Here is an 18,238-nt window from a genome sequence, read left to right as displayed (position 1 = left end):
AATATAGAAATAAAGTCATAAAAGGTAAGGATATTGTGCGGGAGGAAAATACAAAACCGAAGGATAAGAAAAAGGATGATACAGTCCATCCAAAGTCGTAGGATGAATACCTTACCACCTTTTCATTTCTTTATTACTGATGAAGATAACATGTTGGAATGTTCGCGGACTTAATAAGCCGGAAAAATGTCGGGAGCTCAATAGAATAATCAAGTCTGCCGCATGTGATATTGTTATTCTAGTAGAAACGAAAATTAAACAATCGCGCGTTCAAGCTCAAAAGAATTTAATATGGCCGGACGCAGAACTGTTTACCAATGACTCAAATGAAACTTTTGGTAGAATATGGGTCTTATGGCATCCTAACTCTATTAATGCTTGGTTTATTTCTGCTACTGATCAATTCATTCAACTTAAGGTAGAGGACAAAAAGAATGGCTGTCAATTCAATTTCATTGGTATATATACTTCAAATAGTATGCAAGAAAGAAATACTCTTTGGTCTGACCTGACTAATATTGCAAATGGCTGTCTCAATGTACCTTGGATTGTTCTTGGAGACTTTAATACTGTTCGGTACACAAATGAAAAAGAGGGGGGTAGACAACTTTCAGAAAGTCAGCTTCAAAGTTTTAATGATTACATTGACACTGCAGCTTTGTTTGATATGAAATCTGTGGGTAATTGGCTCTCCTAGAGTAATCAAGGTGCTGCTAACAGAAAAATAATGGCTCGACTTGATAGGTGTTTGATTAATAATGAATGGTTAACAGTTTACCCAGATTCACTTCTTGAGTATGGTGCTCCTTTGTTTTCTGACCATTCTTTAATGTATATACACGCAGACAAAGCGACACCAAGAGGCAAGAAACCGTTTAGATTCTTTAACATGTGGAGTACTCATCCTCAATTTCTTGATGTTATCAGATCTGCTTGGAATGTTAATGTGCATGGATCTCCCCCTTACATCTTATGTCAAAAGCTCAAAGCCTGTAAAGCAGCACTAAAGGAGTGGAATACAAATACCTTTGGCAATATTACCACCACAGTTCAATTTTGCAGGAAGGAACTAATGTCATTGCAACATGAGCTGCAACTTCAGCCAAATGATGAGAATATTATCTACAAAGAGACAGAAGCCAGAAATAACTTCATGCAAGCCTTAAAACAGGAGGAAAGTTTTGTAAAGGAGAAGTCTCGACAGCATTGGCTTACACTAGGAGATTCCAATACTAAATTTTTCTATGCTTCAATTGCTACTCGAAGGGCTGTTAACCGTATCAGCAAATGCAGAGACAAAGATGATAATCTTATTGAGAATTTAGAAGAGGTTAAAGCACACACAGAGCAATTTTTTTATTCCTTACTCAATCAAGCTGGGAAAACTATTAACATTCATGTGGAGCCGACTAGAAAACTTGATTCGGAAGCTATTTCAATCCTCAATGCCCCAATTACTGACGACGAAATTGTATGTGTTGTCTTTAAGTCACCAAAGCACAAAAGCCCAGGTCCAGATGGATTTCCAGCTGAATTTTACCAAACTGCTTGGACTATTATTGGAAATGATATGATCAAGGCTTGCCAACATTTTTTCTCTTCAGGTCATATTCTTAGAGAGATGAATTGCACCTTTATTTCTTTAATTCCGAAGAATGCAGGGGCTGATTCACTAGAGAACTATCGACCCATATCATTATGCAACTTTATTTACAAGATCATCTCCAAAGTATTAGCAAATAGAATGCAAAAGGTAATACACAAGATCATTAGCCCAAATCAAGCTGCTTTCATCAAAGGGAGAAGTATACATCATAATATTTTGCTTGCTAATGACTTGGTCAAAGATTTGCATTCAAAAGCAAGAGGGACAAAAATATGTTTTAAAGCTGATTTACGGAAAGCCTTTGATTCAGTTAATAGGAAATTTATCTATAAGATGCTCCTCGATATGAACTTCCCACAATAATGGGTTAATTGGATTCAATCTTGCCTAGAAACTCCAAAGTTTTCGATACTCTTTAATGGCTCACCTATTGGTTTTTTTGGGAGCATGAATGGCATCCGACAAGGTGATCCACTCTCTCCGTATCTCTTTACTATTGCGATGGAAGGACTTAGCTGTATGTTGGAACATGCAGTCTTAAATGGCAGCATAAAGGTACCCAATGCTGGCTCTATTCATATATCACATATAACATTTGCAGATGATTTACTTATCTTTCTCCAAAATGATCCAACTTCAGTAAAGAACCTGGCTACTATTATGAATGACTTTGGTATGGTTTCTGGACTTCAGTTAAATCATGCGAAAAGTAAAGTATATATGAGCCCTTACGTTGAGAATAAGGTCTTTATTGCACAAACTTTGGGGGTTAGTGAGGGAAGCCTGCCAGTTCCTTATTTGGGTCTCCCGCTCATATCCACAGGCATTCACAAAACCCACTGTTAGCCTATCCTACAAAAAATAAAGAATAGAATTTCTTCTTGGAAAAATAGGCTTCTATCAAAAGCAGGACGACTCGAACTCATCCGTTCTGTATTGCACTCCTACTCTATATATTGGTGTAATGCATTTCTTCTGCCTGCTGGACTTCTCCAAGATATTGAACGGTTATTAATGAACTTCTTCTGGAATGGCACAAATGATAAGGCAATGCATATGGTAAATTGGGATAGCATTTGCAAACCGAAAGATGAAGGGGGGCTAAACTTGAGAAATACTAGAGATTGGAATCAAGCATGTCTGGTACAACAATTGTGGGATCTTTTGCAAAACAAATGTTCCTTATGGTCACAATGGGTTTCTGCTAGGTATCTTTCAAAGGAATCAATCTGGGAAATTTCAACAAGAACATACCACTCTTCAGCTTGGAAAGGAATTTTAAAGGCAAGGAATTGGCTAATCAAACACATTTCTTATGCAATCTCTTCTGGAACTAGTACTAATATGTGGTACGATCCTTGGGTGAATGGGAAGAGTATATTTCAATTATATGGCGACAGAATACGAAAAGATCTTGGGGCTCCCAAAGATTGGAAGGTTTCCGAGTTCACTGCTAACGGTACCTGGTGTCTCCCTAATCCTATTTCTCCCGAAATGTTATCACTTTGGCCGACTATCATAGCTATTCCAATCAGGAACAACTCTTCAGATATACTTATTTGGCCTCATGACAATGGCAAATTTAGTGCCACATCCGTATGGAATCAAATTAGACAAAGAAATAACAAGTGGGTCCCAAGCAGTTGGACATGGGATCGACCGGGATCACAAAGACACTCCTTATGTACATGGCAGGCCCTTCTCAATAAACTACCTACAATAGACAATATGAAAAGAAGAGGTATCTATCATGTTAACCGATGCTCCCTTTGTTTGCAACAAGAAGAAACTGTTGACCACCTTTATTTTGCTTGTAATTATACAAAATGGATATGGAAGGAGATTCTCCAGCGATTTGAACTCAATAGACTGCCGCAACCAAACTTGCACCAAGAACTAGGCGACCTTATGCAATGTTTCTCAAGAAAAGGGCCACTTACACAACTGGCAAAGGTTACTTTCAGATGCGCTATTTGGTGGATGTGGAAGGAGAGATGTAATAGAATCTTTGAATGTCAACACACAAACAATGCTCAGCTCTTGAAAGAGATTATTAGAGACTCAAGATCCTGTATGGAGCATGATCTCAAAATCGAGCACTTTGAATGTCAACCATTTAATTCTGAGCATGGCCTCATGATTGTTAAGAGGGAGAGGGAAGAAATCTGTAATTATCTCTTGGTCCTGCAGCAATAGTTTCTCCTGTAAGCGCCTATGATCACAATTCAAAATCCGTCCGTCGGTGACCTTAACATCAAACCTGCAGCGATTCTCGATAGGTAATGATATCCGAACAGCAAGCTTACTATTTAGGAAGTTAGTAGTACTGCCCGTGTCGATGAGAACAGTGATTGGTTGTTGTTTGAGAAGGCCTCCAATTTTCATCGTTTGCGGGTTTGAGTAGCTAGCTAGTGTATGTACCGTAACTTCGGTCGGTTGTGGCTCTTCTTCTGCATCTTCTTCTTCATATTCAAAGCTCTCTTTTGGATGTTCAATGACCTCTTCTTCTATCGGTTCAATCATAAGAAGTCCTCCTTTACTGCAGCGATGCTCACGGCTCCACGGCTCGTCACAATGCCAACATAACCCCTTCGCATATCGCTCCCGAAGCTCTTCTCCTGTTAACCTCTTTGGTGCAGGGACTTGATCGACAGTAGGGGGGGGTGAGGGCTTCAATATTACTGGTTGAGGAGTGACCCTAGTCCTCCGAGCTTCATGGTTCAATTGCTCCTCTTGATGTCGTGCGAAAGAGATGGCTGCCATAAGCGTATACGGTTGTCGCGCTTTAACTTCTCCTCGGATCTCTGGCTTCAAGCCCTCAATGAAGGTCCTCAATAGCTATTTTTGAGACCAATCATGATTTTGATTAGATAACCTTTCAAACCTGGTTTGGTACTCCTGAATGGTGGAGGTTTGTCGGATCTTTGCTAGTTGTTCGTCAATATTCTCGTAATTGGTTGGTCTGAAGCGAATCAGCAGTTCTTCTTTGAATTGTCGCCATGAAAGGACTCCATAAGTATGTTCAAACCAGTCAAACCATTGAATAGCATCCCCTTCAAGATGTATAGCTGCAATTTTCACCATAGATACATCTGCGGTTTTGTGGTACCGAAAATATCGCTCCGCGTGCGAAATCCAACCAATTGGATCTCCTTCTTCCCATCTAGGGAAGTCCACTCTCATGCATGGATAGTTGGGGTTGGTCATAGAGCTTCCCCTCTCTTGGAAGTCATATCTTTGGGGTTGGTGTGATTGGGCAAAGCTCTCTCCTTGATGTGATTTCTTCGGGCTTAGTGGTCGGCCCAATCTGAGTTCGGTAAAGAGCATCCGAATCTTATCCTCCATTCGCGCCTCCAAGGCTTCGAATTTAGCATTGATTACCTCCTTAGAAGCCATAATATATGCCTCCAAATCTATGATGTTAAGATCTCTCTTTTGTTGTTAGGTTAAAGGCATGTATAGGTTGAGAGAAGTGATGGTCAAAAGGGTTGGTGGATTGGTGGATGTAGGCTACGATTTAGGCTTGTTTTGTGGCAGTTTTAGGTGCAGTTTGAGGGTGTGGTTTAGTAGAGTTTTAGGGCTGTGGTTGAAAGTTTTGGATCTGTGGTAGATGGTAGCAAAGGTTTGACAGAAATCCGTGGAAGTTGCAGCAAGTATGTGCTGTCTTGTAAGAGTAGAATTATCGTCGAAGAAACAACGGTTTCTCGACGTAATTTCCACCAAAAACTTGAGAGAATTGAGGAGGGAATTGATAGCAAAATCACAGTTTATATGACAGCAAGGATATCTAATTTAATCAAGAAAGTTTCGGCAGTATAACAGCAAGGAAATTGGTGCAAGTTGCAATTGCAGAATTATCGTCGAAAAATTTCAGCGGGTTACGATGAAAATTTGCAGCAACATAAAATCGTTTTTAGAGATGAATTTCTTAATAGATCAATCTTAGATGGATGCCAAGATGATCTATGAAGTGTATAAGAAATTTCATTCAAAAAAGATTGCAAATAGATGGGTTAAGGCAACGATATGCAGCTGAAATTTTCTGCAGCATAGATTTTCAAGTTCAGCAGATTGGACATAAAAGATCAGTAGTTTATATTGAGAATTTTTCGATGAAACCAAAAGGAAATCTACTGTTAGGAAATGTCAAAGATGTCATAAAAATTTCGTAGAAATTTGGATAGAAAAAGCACAGTAACAAGATCAAACAGATGGTGCTATGCGGCTTGAATTCTGCAATTCAAGTGCAGCAGATTGGACATAAAAGATCAGTAGTTTATATTGAGAATTTTTTTATGAAACCAAAGGGAAATCCACTGTTAAGAAGTGTCAAAGATGTCATAAAAATTTCGTAGAAATTTGGATAGAAAAAGCACAGTAGCAAGATCAAACAGATGGTGCTATGCGGCTGGAATTCTGCAATGTATCTTTCGTCGTAGAGATGAAAACTTTGTGACGAAAAGTTTATGCAGCAATATAGGAACGATTTTTTTTTTTTTTTGGATTTTTGAATAAGGATAACTAAATTGCAGCAGCAGTAAGGTAGGAAACCAGAACCTGTTGCAATTCACGGGGAGATCAAAGGATGATCCGTGGTGGTGGAGATGATGACGGAATTCGGTGACGATCTTTTAAGCAATTGTGGGAATTGCTTTGGATGGTTGTAGAGGGTTGATGGATGGCTGTGGAAGGGCAGCGAGACGCCAAGAACGCTGCTCTGATACCAGGTGTTAGAACCCTTGCAGATTCTAAACTTGGGGTTGATCTCTTTAGGGGATCGGCCTCCTTGGAACTCTATAGGGGTTCCTCGCTCCAAGTTGCTGCTCAAAGGCTGCAGAAAAGATTCATCTATTGCTTATGAAAAGAGAAGGAATACATGGCTATTTATAGGGCTTCTAAACCTAACTCCTAATAGGACTCCTACTTAAGACTCTTACTTCTAACCAACTCCTAATAGGACTCCTACTCAAGACTCCTATTCCCTTACAACTCCTAATTCTTCTCTAAGAAAAAACCTCCTACATGAATGCCCCTCACAATTAGGACTCTCCTAGCTAGAGTCCTAACAGAATGTCCCTCTCAATTAGGACTCTCCAAGCTAGAGTCCTAACAGGGGTGAATTAGTGCAGCGGAAATCTTTCAACGATAAAACACGTTCGAACGATAAAAACAATTTTGTTGTGAAAGCCGATTCTAAGATTACTTTAACTTAAGATCAAGCGAGATGATGTTAAAATCAATCTTATGACGGCAGTTTGCAGTTATGATAAAAACCAGAATATAAGCGCAAACTGAAATACGACGTTCGTACGAAGAAGCTGATTTACGTCTAAATGCTGATTCGTAAATCACTTGATTAGGCTAGATGTAGTTTAAGCAAGGACATAAAGGCAGTTTGCAGTTATGATTGAAATCAAGACATAAACGCAAACTGAAATATGATGATCGTACGAAAAAATAGTTTTACGTCTAAACGCTGATTTGGAAAGTGCAACGCTTGAAACCGGATCGTATATGTGCAGAAAGCAGTAAGCTATAGAGGAGGTTTGTAGTAAAGATAATATGCTTAAAGTAAATGCAAACCGAGATTTAGAGTGGTTCGGTCAATCTTGACCTACTCCACTTTTGGCTTCCTCCACCGACGAGGTCACCGACGTCAACTAGAGGCCTTCCTTCAATAGGCGAAGGCCAACCACCCTTTTACAGTTTCACTCTTTTTGACGGGCTTAGGAGACAACCCTTACAGAATTTTCTCTCCTCTCTTTACAACTCAGAACTTGGAAGAACAGAGGGAGAAGAACTTTTTTTTTGGTAAGTAAAAGTAAATTGATTATGTGTAACGTTTCTACAAATAACTTTGTCTATACAAGTCATAGACAAAGTCAGGTAACTCATTGAGTACACATGTGGTAGTTATGACTACACATGTTGTAGACTTTAACTCCTAACTGTAGCGAGCATGTTAAGATGTGCCAAGACTACCAGTGGTTACAGCATTTAACATCGTTGCCAAGATCTTTAGCTAATAGTAAAATTGAATTTGATAAAAATATCTCTTTCTCTTCGTGTAAAGTGCTCCATTTTGAGATTATGCTCCATGCATGATCTTGAGTCTCTAATAATCTCTGTCAAGAGCATTGTTTGTGTGTTGACATTCAAAGATTCTGCTACATCTCTCCTTCCACATCCACCAAATAGCACATCTGAAAGTAACCTTGGCCAATTGTGTAAGAGGCCCTTTTCTTGAGAAACTTTGTATGAGGTCGCCTAATTCTTGATGCAAGTTTGGTTGCGGCAGCCTATTGAGTTCAAATCGCTGGAGAATCTCCTTCCATATCCATTTAGTATATTCACAAGCAAAATAGAGGTGGTCAATAGTTTCTTCTTGTTGCAAACAAAGGGAGCATCGGTTAACATGATAGATACCTCTTCTCTTAAAATTATCTATTGTAGGTAGTTTATTCAGAAGGGCCTGCCATGTACATAAGGAATGTCTCTGTGATCCCGGTCGATCCCATATCCAACTGCTTGAGAGCCACTTGTTATTTCTTTGCCTAATTTGATTCCATGCGAATGTGGCACTAAATTTACCATTGTCATGAAGCCAAATAAGTACATCTGAAGGGTTGTTCCTGATTGGAATAGTTGTGATAGTCGGCCAAAGTGATAACATTTCAGGAGAAATAGGAGTAGGGAGACACCAGGTACCATTAGCAATGAACTCGGAAACCTTCCAATCTTTGGGAGCCCCAAGATCTTTTCGTATTCTGTCACCATATAATTGAAATATACTTTTCCCATTCACCCAAGGATCGTACCACATATTAGTATTAGTTCCAGTAGAGATTGCATAAGAAATGTGTTTGATTATCCAATTCCTTGCCTTTAAAATTCCTTTCCAAGCTGCAGAGTGGTATGTTTTTGTTGAAATTTCCCAAATCGATTCCTTCGAAAGGTACCTAGCAGAAACCCATTGTGACCATAAGGAACATTTGTTTTGCAAAAGGTCCCACAATTGTTGTACCAAACATGTTTTATTCCACTCTCTAATATTTCTCAAGTTCAGCCCCCCTTCATCTTTCGGTTTACAGATGTTGTCCCAATTTACCATATGCATTGCCTTATCATTTGTACCATTCCAGAAGAAGTTCATTAATAGCCGTTCAATATCTTGGATAAGTCCAACAGGCAGAAGAAAAGCATTAGACCAATATATAGAGTAAGAGTACAACACCGAACGGATGAGTTCAAGTCGTCCTGCTTTTGATAGAAGCCTATTTTTCCAGGAAGAAATTCTATTCTTTATTTTTTGCAGGATAGGTTGACAGTGGGTTTTATGAATGCCAGTGGATATGAGTGGGAGACCCAGATAAGGAACTAGCAGACTTCCCTCATTAACCCCCAGAGTGTGTGTAATAAAGTCCTTGTCCTCAATGCAAGGACCCATATAGACTTTACTTTTTGCATGATTTAACTTAAGGCCAGAAACCATACCAAAGTCATTTAGAATAGTAGCTAGGTTCCTCACTGAAGTTGAATCATTCTGGAGAAATATAAGTAAATCATCTGCAAATGTTATGTGTGATATGTGAATAGAACCAGCATTTGGTACCTTAATACCGTCATTCAAGACTGCTTGTTCCAACATATAACTAAGTCCTTCCATTGCAATAGTAAAGAGATATGGAGAAAGTGGATCACCTTGTCGGATGCCATTCGTGCTCCCAAAAAAACCAATAGGTGAGCCATTAAAAAGTATCGAAAACTTTGGAGTTTCCAAGCAACTTTGAATCCAATTTACCCATTTCTGTGGGAAGTTCATATCGATGAGCATCTTATAGATAAAACTCCTATTAACTGAATCAAAGGCTTTCCGTAAATCAGCTTTAAAACATATTTTCGTCCCTCTTGCATTTGAGTGCAGGTCCTTTATCAAGTCATTTGCAAGCAGAATATTATGATGTATACTTCTCCCTTTGATGAAAGCTGCCTGATTTGGACTAATGATCTTGTGTATTACCTTTTGCATTCTATCTGCCAACACTTTGGAGATGATCTTGTAAATAAAGTTGTATAATGATATGGGTCGATAGTTTTCTAGTGAATCAGCCCCTGCATTCTTAGGAATTAAAGAAATAAAAGTGCAGTTCATCTCTCTAAGAATACGGCCTGAAGAGAAAAAATATTGGGAAGCCTTAATCACATCATTTCCAATAATAGACCATGCAGTTTGGTAAAATTCAGCTGGAAATCCATCTGGACCAGGGCTTTTATCCTTCGGTGACTTAAAGACAACTCTTACAATTTCATCATCTGTAACTGGGGCACTGAGGATTGAAATGTCATCCGAATCAAGCTTTCTAGTTGGCTCCACATGAATGTTATTAGGTTGCACCGCTTGATTGAGTAAGGAATAAAAAAATCGCTCAGTGTATGCTTTAACTTCATCTAAATTCTCAATAAGATTACCGGAGAAGAACTTTTGGCCTTTATAACAATTTTGAGCTCTAAGAATCACAGAAAAATATCAAGATTTCGGTTTAAGTTCATGCTCTTTCAGTGCTGAATGGGTGGGGTATTTATAGGCCCCAACCCAGTTCAAATTTTGAGCTCAAAACTGTCAATTCCCGGAATTCCGGGATCAGGCGGTTGCACCGCCTGGCAGAGCTCAAAGACTGAGCCTCTGGGCGGTGCTATCTCTTGTCAGGGGCGGTTGCACCTCTTGCCAGAGCTCGAAGACAAAGCTCAGGCGGTTGCACCTCCTGACTGAGGTGGTTGCACCGCCTGGCTGAGCTCGAAGACCGAGCTCAGGTGGTGCCACCTCCTGTTAGGGGAGGTTGCACCGCCCAGTCTCGCTCGGAGACTGAGCCCAGGTGGTGCCACCTCCTTGCTGGGGCGGTTGCACCGCCCAGTCTCGCTGGGAGACTTAGCCCAGGCGGTGCCACCTCCTGGCTTGGGCGGTTGCACCTCCCACAACAATCAAGGTCCGAATGGGTTGATCCATTCGACCCAATTTGGATTTGTTTAGGGGCCCAATTGTCCCAAGATTAAGTTAATAGGATCACCTCCCATTTTCAACTTAATCATTGTGCTAACTACGATAATTCCTAAGACAATTTCTGCAGCTTGCTCCGGTGCGTCAATCGCTTCTTCCGACGAGTTTCTGGCAAACTTCCGTCGATCATCCGATGAACCCTCGGTGATGCTCCTGCGGACTTCCGACAAACTCCTGGACTTGCGACGATTCACTTGGCGAGTTCCGACGAGCTTCTTTTGGAAAGCTTATGGACTTCTTGGATTTGTTCCCGCAGAACCTCCGACGACTGTCCAAACTTCTGTCGAACTCTCGAACTCCCAACGTGATCATTGTCTTGACTCCGGCGTAACTCCTGCTGCATGTCTAACTTTCATCGTAGTTAATCCTGCACACTTATCTTAACATATAGATTAGACAACAAATGACAATTGACTTCATCATCAAAATCCGAGATTCAACAATGAGGACTTTGATGAAGACTTGGCACTATTAATAAGTAAACTTAAAAAAAATATAAAAAAATTAAAAAATGATACTAAAAATAAATTTGAACCAAAGAAAGAACAAGTGATATGCTATGAATGCAAGAAGCTAGGACACTTCAAGAGTGAATGTCCCCAACCAAAGAGGAGGCAATCAAAGAAGAAGGCGCTCAAAGCTATATGGGACGACTCAAGTGCTTCCAAAAAAGAGGAGCCAACCAAAACCGAGAAGTTGCTCACTATGCACTAATGACTACTGGAGATGAGGTAACAAATTCATTAGACATATGTTTAACTTTCGATGAGCTTTCAAGTGATTTTCATGAATTATTTGATAAATGTAAAATTTTTAGTAAAAAGTATAATTCTTTAAAAAAGGAACATGCTTCTCTTATTAGCAATTTTGATATAATAAAGATTGAGTTTGTAAATAGCTTAGCTCTCTGCATAAAATGCTATGATTTAGAAATACTTCAAAAGGAAAACTTGTTATTTAAAGATAAATTATGACTCCTTACTTTTTGATTATAATCAACATGCCCTAAAATTTTCTTCCATAGAGTCTAGACATGTTCATAAGGGTAAATATGTTAATTTAGATGAGTTAAGTGATTTGGTACCTATTCAATGGTTTGCTAATCTAGACATTCTCCAAATTCTTCAAATTAGTAAACCTATTTACCCAAGACTTGTTAGGCTATTTTACAATAATTTACTTGTAGATAAAGAAGAAAGGGTATCTACCTATCTATTAGGATATCAAATACCCATTATGGATAGATCAATTTGCAACATCATAGGAATTTCAGTAAAAGAAAGGGGGTGATATTTTAGAGGACAATGGGATGATGAAATAGTTGGGACTACTTACGTTGATGCCTTAGGAACAATTTTTGGCAATCCTAACTTAACGATTCTTCTAAAATGCTGTGAACATTTATTGCTTTTAAGCACCAAAATATTTCATTACATCCTGATAAGTATCATTCTCCCAAAGCAATATCATCATGATGAAGTAAGCCTAATGGAACTAGGTACAATGTATTGGATTATGAAGGGACATAACAATTGTTTTGGTTACCTGATCCAACAAAACATGATTGAAATATCAAAAAAGGACATGATGCTTCTATATGGTGGCTTAATCACAAGACTACTTCATGCCTATGATATTGCCATTCCACCCGAAGAAAAAGTTATAAAACTAGATAGATTTAGCATCATAAATAGAAATCTACTTTGACAGATGAGATGTATATTTAGAAATGGTATATGGACTAGACTGCGTAGAAGGACTAATCCCCTCCAACCCAAACCAGAATTTGAAACATCAATTTTTAGGGATAATCTATCTCCTCCAACTGGTCCCTTTAAGGAATCACCTCCAGAAGAGCAAGCACCTCCCTCATCTATCGATGACATAGGGACTCGGATGGATCATTTTGAACAATGACAAGATTGACTTGAACAACACTAAGATCAAATCTTAACTGAGTTGCAACAAATCCATCAATAGTTTAATACTTTGTTTAGACATTTTAACTTTCCACCACCTGAATAAGCTGTGTATGCGAAAAGTAAAGTATATATGAGCCCTTACGTTCTGGATAAGATCTTTATTGCACAAACTTTGGGGGTTAGTGAGGGAAGCCTGCCAGTTCCTTATTTGGGTCTCCCGCTCATATCCACAGGCATTCACAAAACCCACTGTCAGCCTATCCTGCAAAAAATAAAGAATAGAATTTCTTCTTGGAAAAATAGGCTTCTATCAAAAGCAGGACGACTCGAACTCATCCGTTCTGTATTGCACTCCTACTCTATATATTGGTGTAATGCATTTCTTCTGCCTGCTGGACTTCTCCAAGATATTGAACGGTTATTAATGAACTTCTTCTGGAATGGCACAAATGATAAGGCAATGCATATGGTAAATTGGGATAGCATTTGCAAACCAAAAGATAAAGGAGGGCTAAACTTGAGAAATACTAGAGATTGGAATCAAGCATGCCTGGTACAACAATTGTAGGATCTTTTGCAAAACAAATGTTCCTTATGGTCACAATGGGTTTCTGCTAGGTATCTTTCAAAGGAATCAATCTGGGAAATTTCAACAAGAATATACCACTCTGCAGCTTGGAAAGGAATTTTAAAGGCAAGGAATTGGCTAATCAAACACATCTCTTATGCAATCTCTTCTGGAACTAGTACTAATATGTGGTACGATCCTTGGGTGAGTGGGAAGAGTATACTTCAATTATATGGCGACAGAATACGAAAAGATCTTGGGGCTCCCAAAGAATGGAAGGTTTCCGAGTTCATTGCTAACGGTACCTGGTGTCTCCCTAATCCTATTTCTCCCGAAATGTTATCACTTTGGCCGACTATCATAGCTATTCCAATCAGGAACAACTCTTCAGATATACTTATTTGGCCTCATGACAATGGCAAATTTAGTGCCACATCCGCATGGAATCAAATTAGGCAAAGAAATAACAAGTGGGTCCCAAGCAGTTGGACATGGGATCGACCGGGATCACAAAGACACTGCTTATGTACATGGCAGGCCCTTCTTAATAAACTACCTACAATAGATAATATGAAAAGAAGAGGTATCTATCATGTTAACCGATGCTCCCTTTATTTGCAACAAGAAGAAACTGTTGACCACCTCTATTTTGCTTGTGATTATACAAAATGGATATGGAAGGAGATTCTCCAACGATTTGAACTCAATAGACTGCCGCAACCAAACTTGCACCAAGAACTAGGCGACCTTATGCAATGTTTCTCAAGAAAAGGGCCTCTAACACAACTGGCAAATGTTACTTTCAGATGCGCTATTTGGTGGATGTGGAATGAGAGATGTAATAGAATCTTTGAATGTCAACACACAAACAATGCTCAGCTCTTGAAAGAGATTATTAGAGACTCAAGATCCTGTTTGGAGCAAGATCTCAAAACCGAGCACTTCACCCGAAGAGAAAAAGATATTTTTATCAAATTTAATTTTGCTATTAGCAAAAGATCTTGGGAATGATGCCAAATAATGTACCCACAGGTAGTTATAGTCTACAACATGTGTAGTCATAACTATCGCATTCGCACTCTATGAGTAACTTGGCTTTGTCTATGACTTGTATAGATAAAGCTATTTGTAGAAACTTTACACATAATCAATTTACTTTTACTTACCAAAAAAAAAAAAGAGAAGTGGACGCAATTCCACTTTGTTGTGCTATTTACCTTAATGTTGTAAACTTAAAATGCTACTTACTTTGATGATCACAATGTTGTGCTTAAAATGCTACTCACCTTGATGATTGCAATGCTGTGCTTTTGATGCCTAAAATGCTACTTACTTTGATAGTAAAATTCTGCGCTAACTACCTTGATGATTAAATTCTGAGCTTACTTTAATGAATATATCACTCTAAGAATTAGACATGATATATCTTTTAAATGGATAAATTCCTTGATACATTTAACTGTTGATATCTATGACTTGATGTATTATGATCATTTGCAGAATTAGGAATGATAATATGTCCGAATGCATGAATTTGTTAAATTTCATTTTTGAACTTTCTTGATTCTTTGATCACTTACGTAAATTATGTGCAGATAATTTTATGATGTGAATTTTACATTATGATAAGGTTGTGTGCTTCAATAACATGTTTACTTTGATGTTGGAAATTTTGTGCTTTGATGCTAAAAGTTTCTATGATGATGAGCATGTTATCATACAATGATGCAATATCATATTTACTTTGATGATTATGATTTTATTGAATATTGAGAAGTGTTAAACATACATCATATTCTTAATCTTTGAGTACTACAAAGTACTAATGATATTACCTCATGCAAGTAGTGATGAAAAGCTATGACAAAATTGTTAGGATCGGAGCGGCACTATGAGGGGGGGGGGGGGTGAATTACTGCAGCGGATTAAAACGTTGGTTTCGACAAATCATTCGTACGATAAGAACGGAACTTGAAAAATTTAACTTGAAAGCGTATTCTTAAAGTTGTGCAGCAAAGGTAATAAGGAAATAAAGCATGTAAGAAGGTTTGCAGTAATGTAAATAGCAATAATGAAATGGAAACCAGAGATCAAGCCGATTTTAGAGTGGTTCGGTCAAATGACCTACATCCACTTGCGAGGCCCTTCTTCGATGAGGCTCCCACCTTCCACTAGCAAATCTCTTGAAATGGAAGAGTAAATACCCCTCTTACAACCTTTTACAAGCAGTTCAACCTCTTACAAATTTTCAGCAAGAAAGAAGGAGGAGAACACTCTAGCAAATTGAAAACAAGACTTGCTAAGACTTTCGAAGACTTTTCTCTCAATCAATTGCTTCTCAAAAAGTTGTAATCTCAGTTGAGATTTGAGGGGTATTTATAGGCCTCAAGAGGATTCAAATTTGGGCACCAAAATTTGAATTCTCTTTAGGTTCCCGATGCTGGCGATGCCACCGCCTGTCAGTGGCGGTGCCACCGCTTGTCACTGTCAGACATTGACAGTGCTGGGCGGTGCCACCGCCCAGCTCTCGTGTCACGCCCCTCAAAAATATCCATGATATTAAAATTTTCATCACAACTAATCCAGGATCCAAACTAACATTTGAGGAAACTGAAAACATTCTATCAAATTCATATCTATAAAACCTGCGCAGTTTATAAACAAACAACACATTGCTCGATGATTCATAAAATCTGAACCCAACTCATCAAATTAATAGCCATAACATAAATTCACAAGTGGGGAAGTCTATGTAGTCACCAAACCAACGTTTACCATAAGTTCATATCATTACACGAATTTAACTTAACATTCCAAAATCCTAAACATGAGAGATCCTTTAACTTACACAAAATCCACAAGTTTAGATTCATCGTCAACCTTTCATTAGATACAGAGTGGCTTATACAACAAATACATATATGCTAATAAAGATCTGCCCAAAATCTTCTAACTTTCCACTGCCTCAGCCCGATCTTAACATTTAAGCAAGCGATACACTATCCTGAAAAATTTATACAACAACGGGGTGAGCATAAAGAGCTCAGCAAATGACTAACATATCCATGTCAAAAGAGGACAACTTCCAAAGAGATAAAGTTTCAAAATGCAAGGCAGAATATACGAATTCATAGACGTAATATCATTAGGTGTAGAATCACAATTGTCATTTCAATCATACATATTTGGTTCATAACAGATGGGGCATAGAGTAATTGGAGCATATCAACAATGAATGAAACGTTTTGGAGCATATCAATAACAAATGAAACCTATCGGAGCTTATCAATGGCATATGAAATGTTCCGGAGCATATCAATGGCGTATGGAACATTTCGAAGCATATCAATAACAAATGAAACATATCAGAGCTTATCAATGGCATATGAAATGTTCCGGAGCATATCAATGGCGTATGGAACATTTCGAAGCATATCAATAACAAATGAAACATATCAGAGCTTATCAATGGCATATGAAATGTTCCGGAGCATATCAATGGTGTATGGAACATTTCGAAGCATATCAATAACAAATGAAACATATCGGAGCTTATCAATGGCATATGAAATGTTCCGGAGCATATCAATGGCGTATGGAACATTTCGAAGCATATCAACAGTGAATGAAACATTTTAGAGCATATCAATAACAAATACTGTACAAAAGCTCAAACGTCATCTTTGACGTTGCAATCATATCACTATTATCCAAAGCATGTACAGAAACACATAACCAAAGCTCAGGATATCATATCAAACATACATAAGGTGTAATGGGACCTCAGACAGAACGTGATTCATCCATTTCTGAATGACCACCAGACAGAAGTCTCCCACGTCTGGGAGCTCCATCCACCCACGTCTAGGTGAAGCCAGAGGGGACTGGCAGAGCATCGTAGGCTCTAAACACATACCCTTTACCATTTGTGGCAAAAGTCCAGACAATCCCACAAACAGTAGAGTACAAAAGGTAGTATGAACAATAAATAGCACATATCGGAAGCACACGCGGAACAACAAACGTACATGTGCCTTTACGAGTCAATACGATGCAAGCAACAATCTCTCACAAATGTGTTCAGATTTGGAATGAAATGAAAGCAATAGTATACACGGATTCCAAGCAATCATATATAGCTTAATTCAAATAAAAAGGTTAGATGAATTCAATATCCAAAGGAATGAAACTAAAATAGGCACATATCGAAAGCAAATGCGGAACAATGGGATATATATGTGCCTATATGTATCAATGTGATATAGCATAAACATTACACAAAAGGATTCAATGTGATATAGCATAAACAATCGCACGTTCAAGCTCAAAAGAATTTAATATGGCCGGACGCAGAACTGTTTACCAATGACTCAAATGAAACTTTTGGTAGAATATGGGTCTTATGGCATCCTAACTCTATTAATGCTTGGTTTATTTCTGCTACTGATCAATTCATTCAACTTAAGGTAGAGGACAAAAAGAATGGCTGTCAATTCAATTTCATTGGTATATATGCTTCAAATAGTATGCAAGAAAGAAATACTCTTTGGTCTGACCTGACTAATATTGCAAATGGCTGTCTCAATGTACCTTGGATTGTTCTTGGAGACTTTAATACTGTTCGGTACACAAATGAAAAAGAGGGGGGTAGACAACTTTCAGAAAGCCAGGTTCAAAGTTTTAATGATTACATTGACACTGCAGCTTTGTTTGATATGAAATCTGTGGGTAATTGGCTCTCCTGGAGTAATTAAGGTGCTGCTAACAGAAAAATAATGGCTCGACTTGATAGGTGTTTAATTAATCATGAATGGTTAACAGTTTACCCATATTCACTTCTTGAGTATGGTGCTTCTTTGTTTTCTGACCATTCTTTAATGTATATATACGCAGACAAAGCGACACCAAGAGGCAAGAAATCGTTTAGATTCTTTAACATGTGGAGTACTCATCCTCAATTTCTTGATGTTATCAGATCTGCTTGGAATGTTAATGTGCATGGATCTCCCCCTTACATCTTATGTCAAAAGCTCAAAGCCTGTAAAGCAGCACTAAAGGAGTGGAATACAAATACCTTTGGCAATATT

Source organism: Musa acuminata, chromosome BXJ3-6 (assembly GCF_036884655.1).
Source record: "Musa acuminata AAA Group cultivar baxijiao chromosome BXJ3-6, Cavendish_Baxijiao_AAA, whole genome shotgun sequence".
Classification (NCBI taxonomy): Eukaryota; Viridiplantae; Streptophyta; class Magnoliopsida; order Zingiberales; family Musaceae; genus Musa; species Musa acuminata.
This window is presented reverse-complemented; position numbering follows the sequence as displayed.